At 42.0% G+C, this 21220-nt stretch overlaps 1 pseudogene across 1 annotated transcript; it reads left to right on the plus strand.

Moving 5' to 3' along the window:
* The first annotated feature begins 62 nt into the window (after positions 1 to 62).
* On the plus strand, positions 63 to 19898 carry LOC309601667 (tubulin polyglutamylase complex subunit 2-like; annotated as a pseudogene). Its single transcript, XR_014230904.1, has 7 exons — positions 63 to 178; positions 5180 to 5259; positions 11677 to 11764; positions 13471 to 13602; positions 15273 to 15389; positions 16901 to 17061; positions 18449 to 19898. The product of XR_014230904.1 is annotated as a tubulin polyglutamylase complex subunit 2-like (transcript).
* The last annotated feature ends 1322 nt before the right edge of the window (positions 19899 to 21220 follow it).

Raw genomic sequence — 21220 nt, forward strand, 5'->3', positions numbered from 1 at the left:
AAGGATAAAAGGGGTTATGCCCACCTTCCTGCGTATGTCCTTATCGGTCTCGTTTGTGTACTGGGATATTGATGACGAGGGAAGCTGGGCAGGGGCCTGCGGAGGATGGAGGAGAAGCCCTCCACCAGTATCAAACTCTACCTGGACAAGCTCACCCTGGGGGTCATACGGATACTGGGTGAGTGGCGGTGTGAGAGAACACCTTGGGCCTGAGAGTAGGTTGGGGGCACCGGGGTGGGATGGTCACTTGGTTGTCATGGAAACCGCCTGGGGGCGGGAAGGGGTCCCTCCTTCAGCGCTGGCCGGCAGCGCTTGCAGCAGCGGTGGGGCCGGGCTGGGTCTGGCAGGGCAGGGCCCGGCCGTGGCTGCCTGTGCCAGCCCTGTAGCCGGGAACTGTTGGGCAATGCCGGGTGCAAGACTCGGGCGCCTGCAGCGTTGGGAGCCACGGTACTGCTGGTTGAATCAACGGCAGAAATCCTGAATCTCGACTTAAGAGAGCCCTACAGTTTCAAAAAAATCAAAGAAAGAGAAAGTGGTGTTTTATTCAAAATCGTGCATAATTTTTAGCCTCTGTTGTAACATAGGGTTGGCAGGTAGCGTGCCCAATGGAAGTGATACAAAAATTCCCGGATGCTTCTCCTCACAGTCCGAATCTCCCCAAGGGAGAAATGGAGCATTCAGAGAGTCCCTGAAATGAAACTCAATAGCAACGAAGTTACTATTAAGCAGGTATCCTTTATTGCAGCGCTGGGCAGCACTGGGGATTCTCCACCATAAGTGCGCCACCGATTTGGTGGACTTTCAGAGAAATCATTTACATAAACATGAGATTTCCTGGAACTTATTAACATATGCAAATGTCCGATCCGCATGCGCAGTCGTCTGTATCTTCAGGTGGTCTTTGGGGGTCTTCAGATGAAGGCTCGTAGTCTTCTTCACTGTGTTCGCTGATTGACCTTTGCTTCTGCGCAAACTCAGTCCTAGGATCACGTAAATGTTGTCCTTCAAGGCTATTGTTGCCATTCTTCTGTGTCTTCCTATTTCATGGTTCCGTGCATCTGTTCTCCCAAGGCCGTTGTTTGTAACGAGATTATCCCGGAGCCCCCCTTATCTTGTAACTGTTCTTCTAGCTACTCCCTAAATCACATCAAACCATAAGGTATTCACAACATCCTTAAATCACACCAGGGTGTCTTGTGATCTAATTAAGTGACTAAGGTATTTACAATATCTTTCTTGCTCTTGTGGTTTTTAACCCTTTCAGAAGGAGTTCAGTGTGGTGCAGTGTTCTGTCAGAAGACTAATCTGTGAATCTGCTCAGGATCAGCTCCCCATAAATACTCCCCCTGCAGCTTGTTCCCATACCCTGGGACTTTTTCCACAACATGCCCTGCTTGCTAGCTCTGTATTTTGCTCAGATCTTGAGCCTTCTTGCATCCTTGCAGTTCCCTTTGAAGTTCAGCAGGAATGCAAGGCATTCAGCATCTAAAAGTAAGGCTTCTCAAACAAAACTTTACTCATGGCAGTAGAATCACAAGAATTGGTGAAAGTATTTGCATGTATAAAGGATTTCAGCATCAGACCTTTCATCTGTCAGCAGCTTGGGGCACAGAACTGTCATATTTCTATGGCTGGAAAGCAATACATCTATCCCGAGCCCTGCGTACGACAACATTACAAATTGCAGTTCCAGAACTTCTTCCTATGAATTTTAAAGCCAAAAGTGACCACTGTAATTACCTCACCTAGCCGCTGTATTACAGGACAGCGAGCTTCATCTGGTAACCTAAGTGTATTGCTAATTGCACATGTTTTTAGATAGCTGCTCAGAGAGATGAGATTAAAAGATCAGGGCAAAATTCTTGCTGTGGGTTTCAGTGAGGACAGGATTTCCATCCTCAATCTCTGTTCAGCGTTCTCTTACTGACTTATTGTTGGACTTCTTGGGGTTGGTTTTTTTTTTTTTTTTGGTTTGGTTTTTTGTTTTCCAGTTGTGAGGTCAGGATAACATTATCATTCTACTCTGTGAAAGCATTAAAAAGGTGAAACTACTGATGATCAACCATCATGGCAAATGCTTCTTTGAAGTAGCTCTTTTTAAAAAATTACTACCCACGTCTTCACCACCGAGGCTCAGATGTATGAGATCTGCATGATGTTAACTATGTCCAAAAGTCATGTTGCCTTATAAACTGTTTTGGGTAGGTGTGTTATTTACACCAGCAAGACATGGCAATGTAGGTTTGGCTCTGAAAGTCCTGTAGCATCCCTTTCGCACGGAAGGTGTTTCCTGGTTTGTGTTTGGGGTTTTTTGTTTTTCTGTCTGTATCTCTGACAACTTGTACTGTGCAGTATAGCAATGATGTGCACCACAGTCCATTGCAGTGATGTTTTACTCTGGTTCTTTTCTCCATTTCTCCACTCCTTCTGGGAATTTTGTGCATTTTTTCCCAATGAAGTAGTCCAAAGCATGTAAATTGTGCCACCATATTAATTAGAATTGCTGAACTAATTGGGAAACACTATCAATCTGTTCAGTGTTTGTTTCCTTCAAATAACAAAGGGTATCTCATTCAGAAAGATGCCTTACTCAGTAGTTTGCAGCACTAGAAACTATCTCATTTTAAATCTTCTTTTGGGAAGTCTCATGAAGCCAGTAGATACTTTTCTGCCTACCATAACATAAAAGCAGTAATAGGCTTTTAACTCTGTTGAGTTTGTGAAATATTTTTTCAGGAGATAGAAATGATCATGTAATGAAACTCAACATATTCCTTTTAAGCAAGAAAATTTTGCACGTACAGTATATGGGAGCTTGAGGCCCAATTTTCCAATACCTTTATGAACAAATGTTCATGGCACCATTTAAACCCCCCCCCCTTAAACAAGTTCTATATATGAGGTTTGGGGGTGGTGGTGTGTGTGTTGGTTTTTTTAATTTGTAGTCTCTGTGGAAGTCTTCCAGATGGAGGAAATAAAGAAGCCACCTAGGATAGACAAAAGATATAGGATAAAGCTTCACTAGTTCAGGAGACTCCTCCCTATTAACTATTCTGAATCAAGATCACAATAAACTCTGACCTATTTTTAGGACATTTCATCTGGAAGCTTCTAAAAATGCTTTGCAGTATTAATCAGAGTCGATGTAATGGTCTGACACAAAGCTGAAGCAGGAAATCACAGCATTATCAGTCCTTACAGTACTGCTAATACTGCCTATAAGTTGGATAAACTCTCAGCATCTTTTTAAAATGTCCGAATAGTCACATTCTTATCTAATAAAGACTGCAAATAGTGAAGTATGGTCCTGCTCTGGGCAGTCCAGAACTGCTAACACCTCCCATTCAGATTTAGTTGTGAGCAAAAGCAACCCATGGCAGACAACTTCTTTTCCTCATTAATGTTTAATGGAGCTCCCATCCATACCTACACACATCTGTTAAACGTGGCCTTCAGTTTACCCACAGGATATTTTTAATATAACATTCAGGCTTTTAGAGGGAATTTTTCTTTCTTTTGATCTTGGATTTGGTTCAGACCTCTTTAGAAGGTGCAGTTCTTTTGTTCCTAGATATCTTCTTTGACTGATACAGTATTTAATCTTCAGTCATCCCAGCTGAGCCATTGTGCATGATGAATTAAACATCCCTGCTGTTTTCTTTGATCACAGAAATAACAATTACTCTGTTATTATAATCTCTTAACTTGTCATAAGGCCTGCATAACTTAGATGGAAAAGACCGGTTAGATCATTGATTCCACGCACTTCTTTAGAAGCAGAATACATATGGACAGCTTATATTTGAGCAAGAGCCAGATTCCCCCCGCCTTGCACCCACCTATCTGAAGTGAAACTTGGCAAAACATCAGTGTCTTCTATATGTTGGGGCCCTGCATTGGCCAGAAAGATTACCTAGGTGACCTACTGTGATCTTATTTTTTTCTTTTTTTTTTTTTTTTTTTTTTTTTTTTTTTCTGTCTTTAACTTGGAGTTTGTTTTTCTGGTGCTATGTTTTGACTTTTAAATTATCTGACAATGTAACAATCAATACTTCCAATTAAAGTAAAGTTTAGACTTCCTGAAACTGAGTGCTGCTCTTCCACCAGTAGAACAGACAAGGGCAACACCTTTGCTAGAATTAAAAGCCCAGCACTGGAGATGATAAAAACCAAACCAAAGCTCTCTGGTGCCTGCCTTTCCTGTCTAGTGCACTGTGTATGTTTTACCAGAAAGCAATTATAATGTGTGTGACTGCTTTGGGAGCCAATACTTTCACAGCAGAGCCAGTCTTGAAAGCCCTGCATAGTGATCACTTCTACTCCACAGCCCTGTGTGCCAGGCTTGCAATTCCCACAAGTTAGTAGTCTTTCTGGACCTGATCCAAAGTGAATGAAGTCAGTGGGAACTATTTCAGTTGGCTGTAGATGAAGTAAAACATTATAAAATAAGCGCAAGGGAGACTGTTCTGCCATCACATGCTTGCAAGGATAGCACCATGTAGATTAGTATCTTGCATTTATATAGCATTCTTTCCCATAAAATACTCGGATGATTTTTTTTATAAATTATGAGCTCAGTGCTTGTTACAAATTTGTATGTGTCCAGCTGGGATTCCAGAGAACTGATGTTTGCTCATGCAGGTCCCTTTGGCAGGATCAGATTCTGTGTCTGTTTAAATCCACTGAATCCAGCGCTGAAGCGTGCCTGACTTTGTGGAATATGGTTGTTAGCAATTCACAGCAACACTGCACGACATCTGGTGTCAAGCTGAGAATGTCCTACCCAACTGAAACCACAGGGCATGCTTACAAAGAAAGATTAATCTCTCTTTTAGAGTTTGCCCAGAAACCCATGGTTGATTTTTTCCATGAATCCTCTGCAAGAGATCATGCCTTGAATACAAAATGTGTGCGTGTGTGTATATATATATATATATATATATATTTATCTGTAAAAACCATCAAAGGATGGAATCATGTGCAGCACTAGGCATTCTCATGCCAAGACATGCTGAGTACAGTTACACACAAAGAAAGCAACTGCTCAGTCACCAGTACAATGCTTGCAGTCATTAATGACTTTTCCCCAGCTGTCAATCAGGTTAACTTGCAAAATTGTCTGGCTCTCAGTGCTTGGTGTCACCCATGCCAGCTGCAAACATGCTCCTCTTCCTTTTAGAGACTTCTCCAGGAGTTGCTGAGGTGATGTTTGTGGAAAAGGAGCCAGCTGAATGCCACACAATCATTTCATGGGAGCAAGTGAGTATTTTTGTGATAATACTGCAGTGAGGTCAGTCTGAATGTGCAGCAGCCCATGGAGAATGTCAAATGCAATGGTTACCTTATGTTTGTTTGTGAGACAGCCTGTTACCAAGTTTGATGCACAGTGGAGCCTAAACAGACTTTTTTTTTTTTTTTAATTGGATATTACTCTGTCTTTTAGGCTATCACATGCATCTGATCTGTTAGAGAAACTTCATCAGTGTGGGTATATTCAGAATGACAACTCTAAGAAAAAAATCACATAACTGTAGTAGGCAGCAACAGTGGTGACTCAGTGGAGAACAAACATTGTTCTGACTCAGGTCTGAAACCATTTTCCAACTCCCTTTTAAACAAAATGAAGAAGCTCTTTATTATTCATGACCATTAAAGGTAAAGGCCTCAAGCTGGAAAAATACCACTGAGCCACCCAGTTCGTTCCAGTTATCTATTTCTCTTTTCAGTCTCAGCTATTCACCTCCATTTCTCATAGCCCATCCTTACACCTCCTCTTTGGCTAACCAACCCAATCTTTTGGCCAAGGCATGTCCCATTGCCTGTTCTAGAAGACTATGCTACCTTGACTCCACTGACCTTGCTGCATCAGAGTGTGTGATTAGAGGGCTCCTGAATACTGTTGTGTGACTCTGCTGGGCAGAGATGGCATTTTTGGTCCCCTTTTGGAATATACATGTGTTTATCAATCCCATGACCATGGGGGAATAACTGCTTTCTAGGTATCACTCATATCTAGGGAAGGGACAGTAGAAGCTGACTGGCCTTTGGAAAGGGGCATAGCAGAGGATGGAGTTAGTGAATCATCCTCCCTCTGCTCCAACCCTGGCTATGCCCTAACACACATGTTCCCAGAGACTGCACTTGTTACCACTGCATAAAATAACTTCCCTTTTGATGACACCTTGCTGTTTACAGTTTTTCCTAAACAGCAGGGAAAAATCTTGCACTAGTTTTGGTAACGCCCTATCCCAATTAGTGATATTTATCAAGAATTTATAAATCCAGGTCAGAATGTATGTGCTGTAAACCTGTGTTATTTACTGAAACTTGTACAGTAGCCAGCAACTGTGGTCAGGCAGAAATGTCTGGTTTTTCAGGTTCGTGTGAACAGATTCCTGATTTCCTGTAGCTGTTGTTCAGGTGTCAGATTAACTGGGCTGGAAAGTCTGAGGCACCCTGACTGTGAGCCAGCTCAGGTCTGGGAGCAGCAGAGTGACATTCACTCATTCTTCTGTTGAGTGGAGAGGACTGCTTCTCCTGAACACCATATTGCTCTCATTTTCAGGTGCTGCTACTCCTCCGAACTAAATTGGGTTTGTTTCAAAATTGAGCTATTCTTGTAAAGCCAAACTTTGAAATGCTGTAGCCAAAGCACTTCGCTCCAAAGATGTCAAAACAAACTTCAGCTCCCACCCCACCCTAGTGATGGACTAAGTTAATTGTGGAAGTAAATGGTGAAAATTAAGTGGATACAGTTGAGCTGGACTGCTAATGGTGAAGGACTTCGCTATCTATTTCTTTGCTTTTGGTTCCAGTTGCATTGACAAAACCTGAAATCTCCCTTCTCAAATTAAGTTAACTATTTTCTTTTTCCTTTTTTTCTTGAGCTTTGGGGATGAAGCCTGATATCTAAAACAGTCCACACAACTGCAGTATGTCCTGCAGTGATGATTAAGTGTAAAGCACTCAGCACCTCACAAGGCCCTTCCAGGATGAACTTGCACCTCACTTTTCCTCAAACTCATCCTGCTTGAATTTGAATACAAGTTTATGTGTACCCAATGTTCACTTTTATCACTGTTTGTTTTTGTTGTGTGTGTTTGTTTGTTTGTTTTTTGTAGCCACTAGGTGGCAATACTTATGCATGTAACCATTTCTCTGTAGTTGAGATTTTAACAAGATCTTGTCACAGTCTATATTTTTAACTCCCCTCTACGTCTTTGGCTATGAAAGCATTTGTAGGGCTTTTTATGTGATGTAGGGAAAACTGGTCAAACTATTCCCAAAATTACATTCTTTTTCCCCAAAAAACCTCTCTCTTCATTGAGACTCACCAAATAAAAGCCCTATTCTTAAGATTTTTTTTTAACATTTTTTTTCTAGAAGCAATTTTTCCAGTCCTATTTCAGTTTTGCAATGGAAAGGTATTTCTGCTGAGAGAAAATCTATGGTATTCAGAAACTCTTAAAAGAAAATCAACCTTTTTTTTAATTATGAATGATTAAAATTATATTCTAATAATGCTGGCAATATGCATTTTTTTTCTCTATCAGCTGTGTTTTTTTAAATTGGGCTGTGCCTGATTTGTGCTAATATTTAACTGGATACTATGGTGGAAGTTTTAAAATCTTAGATCAGCTTGTTGAATGTCCATTAGCTGCCATGAGGCTTTGCAGGGGAAGGTGAGCTTCATGACAGGAGACAGTGCAGTAAGACAGTAGGAGAGCAGAAGAGATTTTTTCCAAGGCTTTCTGTAGAGGCAGAAAGAGCTGTTAAGTCTTACACTTCAGGAAATCAAACCTGAAATCAATCTTGAATATTTTATTGGAAAATAGTACACTCGCAAAAATATTTAAGGTATATGATTGTCAAGTGTTTACATGGGTAGCATTGCTTCCCCAAAACTTTCAAGCAGTTCAAAATAGTTTAATAAAAACAGATAATTTTTTCACCTTTCCTGATATTTAGACCTACCAAGATGTTATCTTTTCCCCAAGAAAGTAAGACAAGCAATAGAAGGGGGAGTAGAGACAGAGTTACTGGGTCACTGGAAAACCAGTGCTAATAACTGTATATTGTCCTGTGAACCCATTCCCACTCCTAAAATTAGGCTGGCAACTGCCCTACTCCACTCCATGTGCAGTTTTTTAAAAGTAGGTGTTATACTAAAATATTGCGAGGTGGCACTCTGGTATCTGCAGTGACAATGTCTGAACCACGCTTTCTTTTTGCCTCAACCAGAAGAGAAATACGTCAGTCATGTAATTGTTTTGGTTTTCAAAAAATAGAAATTGCATTCTGTTAGGGGGAGCACCATGGTGGGCCAAGCAAAATGAAGGGGGTCATTTTGCCTGTTCCTCTAATTGGCTTGTTAGCAGTGTCTGAACTGCCCCTGGCTGGCTGTAAGCAATCCCTACCCATTGTGTTGCTGGAGCATTGATATTCTACAACTCCACATGGGAAATTTGTTGTTTCTCCTTATGCGCTTTGTCTACAAAGATTTATTTTTCTGTAATAAAACCATAAAAAAGCCCTCAAGCAGTCTGATGCTTTCCTGTTGTGGACTGTCTTAGGCTGCCAGACAATTTAGAAACTCTTTCTGCATCTAAATCTCAGTGGGAACTGTGGTGGTGGCTTCTGGCTATTCTAGAAGTCTTCCTCATTGCTTCTACCATCTTTTTTTTTTTTTGACTCGAAAGCATGCATGCAGGCATGTGCATCCACAAGGGTCCTTCTTGCCATCCTCCTTGTAATGTCCTCCCTCAGCATTAGGCAAGCCTGCCATGCCTGATCCCCAGGAGCATAGGATCTGCCCATCTTGAACCTGCCTTGTAGCCCTGACCGTGGGAGAGGTGGGGAGTGGATCCAGCAGAACCAGTGCATGAGGAAAGGTGTATTTCTTCCAGCTGCATAATGGGGGAGAGGCTGGAGTACTTCTGGGAGGTGGATAGTGTTTCTGACACAGTGTTCCCCTTCTGTGGAGCCTTATAATATGCTGATTTAAAAAAATGGCTATACAGCACTGTCCTCAAGAGAATTGCCAAATCCTGTTCTCTGCCACAGGGGACAGGTCTACCCCAGCCCCATGCCTTTCGGGGCAGGAAATCTAAGCAAGGTAGTCTCCTGGGAGCTTCCCCCCCCCCCCGATCAGATTTATAAAAGGTGCAACAAGAATGTCTCAGTATGTTCCATAAATTAACATCTTCTGCATTCACTAACAGCTAGGGCAGACCAGTCATGAAACAGCATGACATTAGTGAGAGAGAAAGGTGGCTGCTGATGTGCTCTGCTATGTGGAAGCCCTGAGAAGTGACATAAATCCCTTCCTTCTCTCCCTGGAAGTTGGATAAAACTCATTCAGTATTTTTAGAGCAGTCTCTCTAGAGCAATATGCTTTGATTGCTGTCCATTTCTTTAGTATATTTTCTTAGGAGGCATTGTTACAACAGTGCTTTAAGTGAATTGCCATATGTCAGTGTTTTAGCTCTGGATCCAGTGCTGATCAGGTCTTGGCAGCAAGACTACCTTGGTTCTAATATTCTTCTCTTTCCTCAATGGATTGTGCTTTCTTGGGAGACTATTTGGGGATATTATGGACAATAAACAAAAGAAACAGACCTCACACACCATATTGGGCACTTGGGATATTTTGTTTTATGAACTGATGAGTGTAACCAGATGACTGGAGTGAAAACAGCTGCTTGCCAGGGTTGTGGCTAAGCCACTTCTGGCACGTTATTAGGAATATTGTATTTTATGGGGCTGGAGATCACAATCCTGGAAACTTCCAGTTGAGCAGGGGGAGTGCAGAGCTTGAGAAGCCATTTTTGATATGTAGTAGTAGCTTGTTTCTCCGGCTCTGCTGTCAGAAGGCCACTGTTTTGAAGTCATAGGATCATGTGGCTAAGCGTAATATGACAGATTAGTCAATCCTTTCTGTCAGATGGGAGAGGTGGATATTAGTGAAGCTTTCTATATAGACCCCTTTTCCTATAGACCCCAGATTTGCTCTGGTACAGCATTTTCCACCCATGTATTTTGCACCATCATTTGTAAAGTCATGCAAAGGGACATGGTTAGGAGAATCCTAAAATAAAGTGAGGAGGGCAGCCATTTGAAGAAACATGCACATGTTGATCTTTCTATCCAGAAAAAGAGGATTCGGAGCAGAAGGCCTATCCAGATGTGATTTTTTTCCTTGTCTTAATCAGCTATGTTTGTTAAATTGGGCTGTGCCCAGTTTGTGCTAGTATTTAACTGGATACTATGGTGGAAGTTTTAAAATCTTAGATTTTTGTCATCCCAATGGATCCGGTTTTCCTGCTTAGAAGAGAACACCCAGTCAAGAGAGCTGTTACTATATATATTTTTACTGCTGGGGTAGATTAGTTAAAATTGGGGGGTTGAAATAGACTGAAAGTGCTGTGTAAACATTTATACTCTTCTGAGGCTTTGTAGCAGGTCTATCATATTTTCTTTCTTCATAGTTTTAAACCTAGTCACTGTGCTTGCAGCTACAGCTTGAAATCAGAAGTGGTGAAAGCGCAGCATGAAATTATAAATATTTAGGACTGAGAAGAACCCACAGAAGAAGGTGTGTTTGTTAAAGGCATTTGAAGAACTTCAGATATGTCCATGTGGTTTAGTAATCTCCTGAAACTTATCAGCAGGCTCTTATCAAAGGACGATAGATTTTTCTCAAAACAAAGTTTCTACAGTTTTCTGACAGGCTTCTGTACTGTTTCATTTTGTGTTCTTGACACATCAACAGGAATGGAGGGTCACTGGTCTGCAGCCAGTCCTGTCACCAGGAGCAGTGCCTGCAATTGCCTATAGCTCTTTGGGCTTCTTATTGTTCTGAGGATTAAGCCTTTATCCTTCCTTCCTCATATTTGTTGCTTAGCCAAAGAGTCTAAGTTAAGAAAGGCTCCTTCCACAACCAAGACAGGTATAGGAGAAGGGTCCTGGTTCTTAGAAGCACTCTCAGCAGCTCATTGGAGTTGCTTCTTTCACTGTTGGCTCAGAAGGAAGCAGGCTTAGGAGCCCCAGCCAAACACTGAAGTTTGGTGGGATGAAGCCAGACCAGCAGGTTTGTGAGACTGACTATGTATATTTGCACGCATATATATATTTGCACACATATTGTTTGTTAAGTGAAATGTCAAACCTGCTTGACTATGTGCAACTATTGAGTCTATGCTTCTCTCACCTACTTGGAACTGAAATCCCTCAGAAGAAGAGTCCTTGTGCTAATATTATACATGCTTTAGTGGAACCAGGTAGGTTTAGTCCGATTTCACTTAAATCAAAACTCTACTCTTGTAAGCTGTATATATGAAAAAGCCGATTGTTCTTATATATGTGATCTTGGAGTGGCTGTTAGTGTCAAAGGATGATATGTCATCTCAGTTGGGGAACAATCCTGTAATAATCTTGTGATGACTGACTGCTCATTGTGAAATTTTCCCAAGTCATCTTTGTTAATACAGTAGCACAGACCCAAGAAATATGCAGTTTTCTCTCAAGGTTTTAGCATGAGATATTTGAGCTGATTTGAGTCATCCTGGAGTTGAGCAAAACATTTGGTGGCAAATATTTCTGTACCAACATTCAGTTGTTCTTTGGGTTTGAGGCACGTTCTGCATTTTCCCATAACGCTTTGATTGTGATTTGCAGAAAAACTCCTGCACATTGCCAGAGGATTTAAAGAACTTCTGTCTGATGACCGATGGCTTCCAGATGATCTGGAGTGTGAAGACCGATGGTGAGTCCATGTATTCCTCTCCACCGATACCCTCATTTCATTGCAGCCAGTCTTTCCTTTGCAGAATCTCTTTAATTTCAAAGTTACTTTCTGCACGGTCAATACACATCTGTCAGCATCCTCCATTAGTCTGAGCAAAAGCACATGCACCAAGTCATTCTGAATGAAAAATTAGCACTATTCCTTAACTCGCAAAAAAATGAAGTAGTTTGTTTCTGCTAGGCAGCTTAATCAGTGACTACAGAAAACTGACCTCTGAATTAATAAGTGAGTCCAGTTCTGCATGGGATCGTAGACTATTTTAGAGATGTCCTGGTGAGGAAAAAAATATGACTGCACATCAGAGGTTCCTTCCTGATGCAACAGGGCAAAGCCTATTGCTTGCATGTGCTGGACTTCCACAGAAGAGATGTGTACACTGAACGCTGGCTAGAAACCAAACATGTCTTCATGATATAAATACCATTCTGTAATATACTGGCCATCTGTTGACACTCAAATTTAGGTATGTAGTTTAAATCTCGTACCTAGACTCCCTCTGTAGTTCATGGAGAGAGAAGCAGCTCTAGCACATTATCCTATCATAAACCAGTAGGAAGAGTCACCCTCTGATAATGTCTCTTTCTCATTAAAAAGTATATGTATGTGCCAGAGCCTGATTCTGCTTTCCGCCAGCTAAAGTCCATTCACTGGAGTTATTTCTGGAGTCAGTGTTGAAAGTGAGAACAGGACCAAGCTTTATTGTCCATCCTTGTTTGGCAAGAATCAGGTGGTTTGTTCACTCTGCACTGCAGCCCTGCAACTGTTATCCTGGCTCTTGTTGCCTTCAAGTGAGGTTGTCAAATTGGGCTGTGGACACTGCTTGCTTCTGGAGATGGGTGTCAAATACAGGGTTTTCCTCAGGAAGTGGAATTTCATTTCGGAGACAGTTGACATCAGGGCTCTAGCACCTGCACTGAGTCCCATCGTGTTTCAAGTGGGATTTAGTGTGTTGTGACCTCTGAAGAGTCTTGTTTTCAGGGCACACAAGTGCACAGAGACCAAGGCAGCTCACATAACTGTCTTGTTTGAGCAAGCATCCAGTAGTGCCTTCTGAGGCCCTTCACACTGGCACATGGCTGAACAGGGTGCTTGTTGACTTGATGTCTGGTAACAGTATTAGTCCTCAGAAGGAGAGACAAGTGACAAGTCCTCAAGCATTCATTCAGGAATGCCCACATGTTGACACGCTGATAAAATCCTGTGTTGGAGTGGGAACCAAGAGGATGCACCCTGAGCAGGTACATGGGGTGGAAGAGGACGAGCTGCCCAATAAGCTGTGAATGGGTGGGGTGGTTTCTGGTAGGAAGGATAGCAGCAGAGAAAAGAGTTTTGAGGAGGTGGCTATAACTAGCCAGGATTTTTAATAGCCAGTTTCACAGGACTGGGCTAACAGCTGCAGCACAGGCTTAGCCAGCAGTGTAATTCTCATACCTGCACAGCTCTGAGATGGTGTCGCATCACCTGTAAGTGTGATTCTGTGTTTGAAAAAGCGTAATTTTTGCTCCTGCAGAGTCTGACTTGGTTAAGTGTCCAGGCCTGCTGGGTATACCCATCTCTTCTCCCCCTCTGTGTTTTAGAAGAGGTTGAGTTGATGTGTAGAGGAAAAGAAATACCTCCTATGCTTTTCTGACACTGGATGTGATTAATGATCAGTCTTATTGCAGATACCCCAATGCCCTTGGACTCCATGGTGATTAATAGTGTCTCGAAGCTATGCCAGCTTGGGGATTACTCTATGTACACTCTGCCTAATGCACCAACTCTCGCTGACCTGGAAGATGACACAGACGAGGAAGGTAAGGTCCTGTTAACAGGCTAGAAAATGTGCTCTGTCTCATCCCTTTTGTTCTGTTAGGGTAATGTTAGGATATAGCACATGAATATAGCAACAGAAAAGGTCACTCCCAGTAGATGGGGTTTTCTTTGTCTTCTGGGCCGGATCTACTATATGTCCTATTAGTCCCCTACAGCCTTGAGAGTACAGTAGACCTGTATGCTGTGAATCTCATGGGGATTGTTAATGCTGCCAGTTGCTAGTATTATTTGCATACTCTTTTAACAGCCTGGCAGCCCTGTTCTGCCTTTTCCCTATTTAAATTTTTAACTGAAGTTTCCTCCAGTGATTCAGCTCCTAAAGTCTTTTGTGTGCTTATGGTGTTACATGAACAAAAGATAACAGTTTTTGTCTTGGTAGTGAACAGACAGCTGGATATGCTCTTTGGAATTGGAAAAATAACTCTGGTAAATACATGTAAGTGTGAGGTGGCACTAGAAAACGTGTGTTTCCAGACTGCCTAAAAATGCTGGGCATCCTGCAGTTTGGAGAGAAAAAGAAGAAAAAAAGCCCACTCTCTTTCTTGGAGTTCTTACAGTCTAACAAGACTGGAAGAAGTAAGAAGATAAGAACAGAGCTAGGTGTCATGCTGACTCCTTAAAAAATTGCTATTTGATTTCGGTCTTATCTCTGAATCTCTATAGCTCTTGTAGCTTCTAAATGTGGCTGAAAGTTTCTTTTTGCACATTCCAGCTTGGCTGCAGTCCTGATCTTCTAGCCATTGTAATGAAATGGGCCAAATTCTGCTTCCATTTAGCCAGTCAGACCTCCACTGATGCACTTATAAGGTACACTGAGAAAAAGTTACATCCTCACCAGTGTTCTCATCCTGACTTTCATGGAAAGCTCTTCTGAAGAGTACAGCTCTTGTGTCCCCCTTCTTCCTCAGCAGCATTAGAATTCAAAAGGATATTCTGCAAGAACTTGCAGCTACATGATCCCAAAATGGTCCTGTAGAAAGGCTATGTGGTGGTTGTGGGTCAGAAGTTGGACATGAGTCAGAACGTGTGGCTGTTGAGAAGGACGCTGATGTCACGCTGGAATGTGTGAGGAAATGTCTCCAAGTTCATCAAAGTCTTCTGTCAAGAGAAAAAGAATAAACTGTTCCCCCTGTCCTCCTTAGAAAAAAAGAAAGTAGGGCAAAAAAAGAGATGGTGGGTAGAACAGAAGTAATGGGCTTCAATTGCAGCAAGGAAGATTCAGGATCCACATGAGGAAAACTTCGAAGTGATAACGATGGATTTGGGTTGACTGTCTGGAGATTGTGGCATCTCCAACACTGGAGGACTTTAAGAAAAGATTAAACAAACACCTCTCAGGAGTGACATCTGTAAAGCTGATCCTGCTTTATGCCAGGGAAGGACTAGAGGGCAGCTTGATGTCTTTTTTCAGCCATCAGATTTTGACTCTGGTTTGTTTTCCTACTGGAGATTAAAATTTTTCTCACTTTTTTTTTTTTTTTTTTTTTTTAACACAGGGAACTTAATCCTTTCCAAGAAGTATAAATATAATAGTTTGATTTAGTTCTTCTTCAGCTATTTATTAATAAGTATCAAATAGGTTGACTCTTTGCAGCTGAGTCACAGTCAGTTTTCCAAACATGTTTCATGAAGATTTTTTTTCTGTTTTCAGGTAATGGAGACAAACCAGAGAAGCCACACTTTGATTCTCGTAGTCTTATCTTTGATGAATTAGACCCATGCAATGGGAATGGGAAAGTTTGTCTTGTTTATAAGCACGCTAAACCAGGTAAGACTGAAAAGAGCGAAGTTAGCCATCTCTTGTGGATTGTACCTGGAGGCCACATGCATAGAATCATCTTACATTTCTGATCTTCTTTGCAATTTGTAGATGAACATTTACTGGGACGTCCTGTCTCCACTGAAGTCAGGAGCTAAACCTTACAGAGATTTAACTGGAGCTAACATTTGCCTTCCTTTTAATGTTTGAATCTGAGTTATAACTTATGATTTCTGCATGCATAGCATACTTGCATACTGAAACAGGAAAGCATTCACGTATGACCTACAGACAATCATGTTGAAATAATGCAGAAGGCTAGAGCTCAGTCATTGACATACCTCTGGTTACTTGCATGTCTCGGAACAGTTCCCTTACATTTTGATGAGAAAGGGTGTAATGCTGCTTAGAAGCAAAGGGTAGATGGTGAAAAAGGTTCTTAGCTGATTGAGACAGACTTAGACTGGTTCTTCCACCTTGTGCATGGATGCAGAGCTTCCAGGTACTAACTAGGTTCAAATTTGGCAGGAAGGGTTGAACAAGAGAGTGAAAGATATGAGCTGAGCTGTTCCTTCTGACAGATACACAGAAAGCTGCTATCAGTCAGGGATTACTGAAATACCTGAGTCACTTGTACAGTAATTGTCATCTGACATAGTGCACAGGTCACTAGGTGTATGTGTATACCTGTATGTTCACTGTGTGGGGATGTGCAATTGTGATATACTTATTGTTAAGAAAACCCTTTGATTGTTATCTTGTGTCTTTCATTGGGTGTGACTACAACTCCCAAGGCAGAAACTTCTTACCTGTCCTCTTGCCTTCCAGTCTTAGTGATTTCAGCACATGCAGTGGATAACCTGGGCAAGGGGAGGGAGCATTGTTTACAGGTATTGATGTCAGCACAGGGGACAGGCAGTGTGTTTAATTGACAATATTCAGTGTATCAATTTCCCAAGTAAAATTACTTCTTTTTATGCTCCAAAGGATGTCACCAGCAGAGAAATATTTGATCACTGTGGAAAGATTTTGTAAAATGTGTTTTTGTTGGCAGCACACACTCCCATGACTTCCAGACTCTGGACTCTATTCAGTAATCCAGATGACTGACAATCAGTTAGTTGCTTTTTACTTTGTGGGGTAGATAAATGTTTGCCATAATTGTACTTTGAACTTACACTACAAAGTTGCTGATGTCCAAGCATGTTCCATGTAGAACATCAGTCCCAGGTTGGGAAGGAATAGCACTGCATCCATTTTACGGTGGGGAAAATTAATATAATGGCTATCGCACGAGTATTTTTAGTAAGGCTGGGAACAGAATCAAGTCCTCTTCAGTCCCCATCCTCTAACCGTTAAACCACATTGCCTCTGGATAATCATCTATGTTAGTCAGAGATGCTGCGTTTTAGAAGCTGCAGCCTTTCTGATAAGTATGTTGTGTCTCCCACCTGACAATGGCCAGGGGTTGATCTTATCACTGCAAAGCAACAGTATAATTTGTGTTTGTTTTGTTCTAGTTGTCTCCTGAGACATAGATATATGGTTCCTGGACAGAGCTCTCTATTGGCATTTCCTCACCAAAACCTTCATAGCCTACTACCGCCTTCTCATTACCCACCTGGGTCTCCCACAGTGGCAGTACGCCTTCACCAGCTATGGGGTCAGCCCCCAGGCCAAGGTAGGACAGCAGGATCCAGCTCATCAGTATTTCGCATAAGTATAGACTGGAAAAACATCTTCCCACCTTTTGACAAGCAGTCTATAGGCTCAAGTGGGCCTCCCTAGTGAGCCATGGAAGGGGCCATGAGTCTTTCCCCTATAGCGTGTTAACAGTCATTTGTTTGTGTTAGTGAATTCACTAACGTTGTGATAACCCTGCTTTTCTCACCCAAGTTGGGCTCTACCTTTGACCTCTAATAGCAGGTAGTGGAACCCCAATTATTTCTTTGCTTTCTTGACTCTGAAGCCAACCTCCACTTCCATGACTGCTGGCAAGTGAGGAGATGTAAAGCTGTTCATTCCCACAGCTATGTAATTTGGCTCTTTGTATTTCTTGTGTCTTCCCTGTTATACTGTGCTGTACTTTATCAGTCAAGGCTATGTACATGGTACTCTAGCATGTGCCTGTGCTCTGCCTTTCTGTAACTTTCCTGCTAGAATATTTTATTATGTTTGGTATATTCACAAACCTTAGTGAAATCATTCATGTATTCCCTAATCATTTGCAGCCTCTGTTAGTTAAAATCTTCCTAGTGTGTTAACCATTATCATTTGAAAGGTCTTCAAGGGTGGTATATTAAAGCTGTTTTCCATTAAGCAGTACATGAATAGATTGCCATCTACATTTTGGTATTGATCTTTTGTTTATCTTGTTCAACACTTTGCTGATGGTTTCTGTGGGATTTGTAATACCATAACCCCTACAGTTTTATTTCCTGACTTTGTCAATGGAAAACTGATAGGAAAAACACTGAGAGATGAGAACTGCAGGGCATAACACTGTGGTGGCATCTGGGAACAAAAAAAAAAATCGTTGTAGTCACTTCTAGGTGTAAAATCGGGCCAAAGAGAAACAAACACAAAATCCTTTGTGTAAAGAGTTAAAAAACCTGCATTATTGTATATGTGAAGAGAGGGAGGGAGGCTGTATTTTGAGAAGTTGAACTAGTTTGGTTCCAGTTTATAAGCACTTTTAAATTCCAAGGTTTTTTAATCTTTTCTGCTTCTCTGAATCTAAATAAATGTGGTTTAGTTTCATCCCCTCCCTTTGCTTTTCCTCCTGTGGTTTAAATCAGGAGTTGCTCCTGATAGAAGTTACACTGCAGGAAAGGTAGTGTTAGGTTTGTGTCTGGTTCTCCTCTTAATGTGGGGCAGTTCCAGGACTGTAGCTGTAGCTGTGCCTTGTGTATCCTTATCACAAGGCACTCTGCACACTCCTGTAAACTGCAAACTGATAAGTGGTGTATGATTAAAATCAGGTCTCAGGGGTGAGGGGGAACAGGGTGGAAATGTCTAATTGCAGTTTGATTTTTAACCTCTTCCTTCCCCACCATCCTGCCTTTCAGCAATGGTTTAACATGTATAAACCCATAACCATTAACACAGCTTTCCTCTCTGAAGAAGCTGATTCCTTTGTGAACAAGCTGGACCCCAATAAGGTATTTAAAAGCAAGAACAAAACTCCAGTGATCAAAAAGAAACCACCCTCCCAGCCAGCAGGCTCTCAAGAGTCACACAAGCATGACCTCCTCCAAGACATCCTCACTAGCTGGGAATTCTTCAAGGAAATGAGACCCCCAGATCTGACCCTGGACAGCATTTGCAATAAGCTTTGATATTCTCTGATGCAGAGTCTCAGTGGTTCAGATCAAGTTCTTGTGCATGAATAGATGTGCCCATGGAAAACACATTGCAGCATTTGCATGAAATATAGCCACAATGTACTTTGACATGGGAGGGATGTAGTTCCTGGAGACTCTGAGAAAAAAAACTCGAGACATTGATTTTATTCCCTTCTGCTACTGGCAGCATGTACTTTTCAGAGGGCATGAAGAAGCCCTTGATGTCACTGCTCTATAAGGAAGCTTTCGTTCCTGTGCAACTACAGCAGTGAAATGAAAGCAAATGTAAGTCACCATTACTTCAATAGACCCATGCTGAAATACAGCGTATGAAGATATTTCTGCCATCTCCTTTGAAAGAAACCTGTCCTGACCTTGCATGCTATGGGAGCAGGCTGGAACTCACTGAACAAAGAAGTATCTTCTGCTTCAGACAGAATCAAACTCCACACTTCCCTGTGCTCCTTTCAACTTCTGCTCCGAGATTCATGGTACAAAGGGACCTGGGGCTTCCATGTCTCTGCATTGGCCTAGTCGCTTGCTCTACGGCCCAGGCAACTTTTTGGCCTTTGTGCCATATCTTTTTGGATAGTGATGTCTGTGTGATGTCCTTCCCAATAAGCCTGAAGACAGCCAGAAGCTGCAACATCCCTCATTGCCTCTGCTTTCTCCTCTTGTGGGAACTGCTGAGCCAGGGAAGGTCAGTGGTGTTAAGAGTAAGAGTCCCACAAGCCAGGAGGACCCCTTGGTTTGTCACACATTCATTTGCAAAGTTGACCATTCAAACAGCCTTTGTCACTTTTCAGTTGAAGCTACTGAGATCCTACAGCCTTAGAAGCCTCTGATGCTGTTTTCTATACTGTTAAGTTTTCAGGTTAGAACTGCATTTTAACCCATTCACTGGTGGTTTTCAGTTACATCTGATTGTTTCCATTACTTTACTATGCCATTCTGTCTTCTTAGATGTGCTGGAAACACATGGTAGCAGCCAACACATTTTGTGCCTAAGCAGGGAAATCAAAGTCACCATCTTCAAATAAGCATTGATTATTTAAACAGCATCATCTTTTATTTATGAAAAAGTCACATAATTACATAAGGCAAACCTACCTCACAGGGGTGTTGTGAGGCTTTCACGAGTATTTGTATGGAATTCAGAAAGACAAAGCCACCCTGTAAGTGCTTGCTTAATAGTATTTTAATAAAGATTTGAATATTTTCCTCCAGAGTGATTGGGTATTTGAAGATGCTTTTGGGAAGCACATGCACAAGGGTGTATGGTAAGAGCAGGGAGCAGGCTGGATTGTTTGGGTTTGGTTTGTTTTTTTTTTTTAATGCAACGGAAAATCTCTCACTGAGAAGGGATGGGTTACAGTGTCTTTTAGCTAATCCCATCTTGTGCTACTCTGAAGTTCCCAGTTTAGTTCACATAGACCAGAATACTCAGCTGTGTGACAACTTTTCCACTTGTGTCCTGCACTCACTGTTCAAAATCTCTGCAGCCATCGGCCCCAGCTCTGGCCTGCTTTGCTGGCTTCCAGCACTGCCCAGGACCCACCCTCAAGTGCAGTTGCTGCATTGCCTGGCAGCTGCCCTCTGCCACCCCCAAATGAGAGAAAATCCTCTAATGCTCTTCAGCCCTCTTAAGCCGATGTGCGTCTTGTGCCAGGTGAAGATCTGCTGTAGCTGCTCTACTAATACAAGGTCAGCTCTAATGAGGAAGCAGGGATGTCAGTACCCACCACCCCACCCCATACCACAGTAATACATTAGTAATCCTTTTGATAGTGAGATGTAAATGATCATTAAAGCCAGTAAATGCCATTTTCTGGAATTCTGTGCAGTAGTGATGTTCTATCGCTTCCTACTCTTGGAGATCCCTGTGTTGTGTGTTCATGGTACCCAGCCCTGGGACTGCAGTCACATGCTTGACATACATACCATACTTGCTTAAGCACTTTCTAGAAAAATTAAGACTGTTGTCACCCCCCTAGGAACAGGCAGCTTCTGATACGGTTTTATTTTTAATCCAATGATACCTCAAACTTATAAGGCTGTTGCAGGCCCACTTCCTCATTCAGATGGAGGTGGCAGAATTCCTGCAGGAGCAGGGCAGCCTCTTCCCACATTTCTCATGCATTCAGAGTGGAGAAAAGGGGATTTTGTTGTTGTTGTTGTTTGAGCATTCTGCCACAGAAGTTGTCTGAATCCTTTCATATGGTGGTAGTTAAAATCTAACCTGTCAGTAACACACATGGTTCCATGATGCCAACGTGTTCCAGCAGAGCTGTGCCAGGATTCAGGAGACCCTGTAGTTTAGTTCACTAATTTTTTTGGTGCTTCCTGAATGTTCAGATCAAAAAGCAAAAAACAAAACCAAGCATGAAAAAAAAAAAACCAGGTTCAGGCTTCTATTTCAGACTGTCCTTGCTCTTTTCTTCTCTGTGCTCTGCCAAACTAGGTGTTTGTTAGGGTGGCAGATTAGCAAATGGAAGC

The sequence above is a fragment of the Platalea leucorodia genome (genome assembly GCF_965183815.1).
Source record: "Platalea leucorodia genome assembly, chromosome: W".
NCBI classification, from domain to species: Eukaryota; Metazoa; Chordata; class Aves; order Pelecaniformes; family Threskiornithidae; genus Platalea; species Platalea leucorodia.